The sequence below is a fragment of the Chiloscyllium plagiosum genome, chromosome 7 (assembly GCF_004010195.1).
Source record: "Chiloscyllium plagiosum isolate BGI_BamShark_2017 chromosome 7, ASM401019v2, whole genome shotgun sequence".
Classification (NCBI taxonomy): domain Eukaryota; kingdom Metazoa; phylum Chordata; class Chondrichthyes; order Orectolobiformes; family Hemiscylliidae; genus Chiloscyllium; species Chiloscyllium plagiosum.
The window spans coordinates 33,530,197-33,534,312 of record NC_057716.1 but is presented as its reverse complement, the minus strand read 5'-3'; the positions used below and the strand labels follow the sequence as shown (position 1 = coordinate 33,534,312).

At 48.2% G+C, this 4,116-nt stretch overlaps 1 protein-coding gene across 1 annotated transcript in view; it reads left to right on the top strand.

The window, feature by feature from the left end:
• Nucleotides 1-3,573: 3,573 nt before the first annotated feature.
• Nucleotides 3,574-4,116, top strand: part of LOC122551458 (islet cell autoantigen 1-like protein) — a 103,212-nt gene continuing 102,669 nt past the window's right edge. Inside the window, exon 1 of the mRNA XM_043693391.1 lies at nt 3,574-3,660. The gene's annotated coding sequence lies outside the window, so the exon portion shown is untranslated. The remainder of the gene's footprint in view (nt 3,661-4,116) is intronic.

Genomic DNA, 4,116 nt, shown 5'->3' with positions numbered 1-4,116 from the left:
GGGCTTATGCCCGAAACGTCGATTCTCCTGTTCCCTGGATGCTGCCTGACCTGCTGTGCTGTGCTGTTCCAGCAATAAAGTTTCAGCTTTGATCTCCAGCGTCTGCAGACCTCACTTTCTCCTTGAAAACAACCCTGTTACTTCCAAAGACATTTCCAAAATGTCTCCCAATCTGTACCACTATGTCTATGTTGTTAGGTAAGGGTCTGGGGTAGTTGTAGTTGGCTGTGTGTGAGCAAATATAGGGTAATTTAAGAGTTTCTCAGAAGGTAGGCTTTGGGTTTAATCTTCTCCACATTGGAGTCCTGACTGTCTTGCAAATGGAAAATCCAGGGCGTAGTTTCTTCTCACCTTAATCTGCACCTTTCACGATATCCGAACAGTCCCCTTCAAGAGAAGCTACAACAAGAGTCTATGAAGTAGCCAAACCTTAAACATCTCTGACTGAGGGGAATGAAGCAGTGGGGTGACAGGATAAAGGAGAATATTATGATATTGGTGGTGTCAACTTGGATCCAAGACCGTCAGTGCAAATGAAACCAAGACTCGTTCTTTTGTGGCTAAGATTTATTAACTCCTCAGTCTTGCAGCTCCTTCTACACACACAACCCCAATCCCACCTGTTCCCTCTTGACAACTACCTGGTCAATTAATGCATTATCCTCAATCACTTAATGACTTGCTATATCAACATGTCGAGAGGAAGCGTGAGAGAGGGGAATGTCCTGGTGGAGCCAAGGTTGGAATCTATTTGGTAGAATTCAGAAACAATAGTGGTCACAGTTTACTCATTGATATATTTTTGGAGTACCAAATAGTGGGAAAAAGCAAATTATAGAAAGGTGTATTATATATTGAGCAGTTAAACTCTGGAGCTTCAATTATGCTAATAAAAATTGGGATAGTAACAGTTTAAAAAAAGAATACTTGGAAAGATTTTATGAACTTTTCAGGAGACCTTACTTAATCACGATTTGATGGGTCAGGTGTCAGTTGGGGCAAGATTTAGGGGATAGTGATCATAGTGTTGTTAATAGTGTATGTTATCTGTGGGGAAAAAAAGGGAGCAATTACAGTAAAAATACTTCATTGGAGACTGACCAGATTCAGGGGATGAAAATGCATCTAGCCCAGGTAAATTGCAATCAACTAATATAAAACAAAGAACTGCAGATGCTGGAAATCTGAAACAAAATCAGAAAGTGCTGGAAAAACCCACTGGATCTTACTTTCTCTGTACAGGAAGAACAGGGTTAACATTTTCAGGTATGTAGTCCTTTACTGATCCTCAGTTTTCAGTGGGTTAGGATGTCTGGAAATTTTACTTAGTTGCATTTGAACAAGGTTTGTAAAATCCCTGAAGAAAATAATTCCATGCCTTAGAAACATAAGTTGGAAAAATGTTTTTTTTAAAAATCAGGCTGTGATGTAGCAATAAGGTGTTCTGTACACCAGGAGGCAGAGACTGAGACCAGTTCTTGTAGAAAGAGAGAATCGTTCAGAAGGGGTGTGTGTGCAGATTTATTTCAGAGTGAGGCAGATCACTGAGATGAAGAGTCTGTAAAATGTAGTTTAGCAGTCTCCAAAATGGGCCAGAAAGAAGAAAATAAATCATTAGTGGCTTCATGTCAGCTCAGAAGCAGAAGGCTATGAAAGACCAGTTTAAGGAACCATGTTGAGAAATAAATGAGCTGTTACTACCATAATCTATCAAGCCAGGCCTCACTTTGATATCTGACTTGTCCAGTGTTACCATCAGCTGGGATCATAACAACAATTGCCAACTCTCTAGATCATCCTGGAGCCTTCACAAAAGAAAGATTAATTTTTTTGCTCATTGAGCTGTTCAATTCAGGAGAAAAATCACAATGATATTAAAAACATGTTTAATATTTAATATTAAATATTTAATATTTAATAATTTGCCCATAGTGTTCAGGGATGCATAGGATAGCTGTATTAGTCAGGAGAAATGTCGAGAAGGAGTAGGGGAAAGGATCTGGATGGGTTACTCTTCAGAGGGTCGGCATGAACTTGTTGGGCCAAATGGCCTGTTTCCACCTTGTAGGGATTCTATGATTCTACCAGATTATAGTCCAGCAGGTTTATTTGGAAGTACTAGCTTTTGGAGTGGGCTATTGGTATTGTAGCAATGTCCATAATAACTTATTACAACAAACAGCTTAAGGCTAACTTCAAAATAATAAATAGCCTGGCCTCAGGGTGCAATACTAAAGCAGACTCTCACAGTTATCTATAAACAAACTTGGCTTCCAACAATATGACCCAAACGCATCATTAACTGGAGGAAATATAACTGTGCAGCAAAAATAGAACATTTCATATTCCACAACATTAAATCAGCAAATTCACTCTTTCCCAAGTATCAATCTTGAAAATTGCTGAAATTGTTCGACTTTTATACAACAGCGACGCCCCGCGGTCTGGAAGACACACTCCACGTACAGCAGGGCTCCCAAGGGATATTGAAGGCAATGATGGGGGTAGAGGGCAATCTTTGCATAGAGGCGCCCTCCCGTGGTCTGGAGGGTTACCCCTATATCCCAGCAGAGCTGCCACGCCATCTGAAGGACTCGTTGGTCCTCCCTACAGCGCCACCGCGCGGTCTGGAGGACTGGCTCCACACAGCAGCGCTGCCCCGCGCTCTGGAAGACCCACTTCGAGCAAAGCAGGGCCTCCCAGCGATCTAGGGGACAGTGAGGCCTGCAGATGGTGGAGATCAGGGTTGAGAGTGTGCTGTCAGAACACGATCGCAGCGATCTGGCCGACTCCCCCTTCCATGAGATATCCTCCACTTTATCATGTGGTGGACCTCACCACACACACAGCCCCGCTTTCCCACTGTCGAGAGGACATAGTTCACACAGCAGCGCCCACACGCGGTCTTGGAGGACTTACTCCTCCAACCTCAGCGCCGCTCCATGGTGTGGAGGCCTCATTCAACGCACAGACACGCGTTCACGTGGTCTGCAGGATGCACCCCTGCTCCTGACGGCGTCACCGCGCGAGTTGGAAGACTCGTTCTAACCACGGCAGCCCCTTGACCGGGAGGAGGACTCGCTCAGCCACGGCTGCGCCTCCGCACGGTCTGGAGGTCTCGCTACACCCACGGCAGAGTCTCCCCCCGGAAAGGAGGACTCAGTTCAGCCACGGCAGCGCCTCCGCACGATCTGGAGGACTAAGTTCCGACAGGCAGCGCCTCGCCGCGGTCTGGAGGTCTCAGTTCACCCACGTCAGCGCCTCCCCGCGGTCTGGAGGACTCAGTTCAGAGACGGCAGCGCCTCGCCGCGGTCTGGAGGTCTCAGTTCAGCCAGGGCAGCGCCTCCCTGCGGTCTGGAGGACTCAGTTCAGCCACGGCAGCGCCTCGCCGCGGTCTGGAGGACTCAGTTCAACCACGGCAGCGCCTCCCCGCGGTCTGGAGGACTCAGTTCAGACACGGCAGCGCCTCGCCGCGGTCTGGAGGACTCAGTTCAGCCACGTCAGCGCCTCCCCGCGGTCTGGAGGACTCAGTTCAGCCACGTCAGCGCCTCCCCGCGGTCTGGAGGACTCCGTTCTAGCCATTCCCCAGCGCTCGGGAGGGAATGTCCGCCAGTCCAGATCCGGCCTGTCCCGAGGCGGATCTCACCGGAATGAGCTGAGGTGAGAGACCGAGGGCGACATCGGTCAGTCCGGGCCTGGACCCTCCATCCCCTTCCTCCCAGGGTCACCCAGAGCCGGTAAAGGATCACGGTCTGGGCGGCTGCAGGAGGAGGGCAGCCTGGGCCAGGGAAATGTTCACCCAGAGAAGGAGGGGGATGGTCTGTGACTGTATAACCCGGTACTGAATTGGTGGGGTAGGTCTGTGACTGTATATCCCGGTACTGAATTGGTGTGGTATGTCTGTGACTGTATAACCCGGGTACTGAATTGGTGGGGTATGTCTGTGACTGCATAACCAGTGTACTGAAATGGTGTGGTAGGTCTGTGACTGTATATCCCGGTACTGAAATGGTGTGGTAGGTCTGTGACTGTATAACCCGGGTACTGAATTGGTGGGGTAGGTCTGTGACTGCATAACCCGGTACTGAATTGGTGTGGTAGGTCTGTGACTGCATA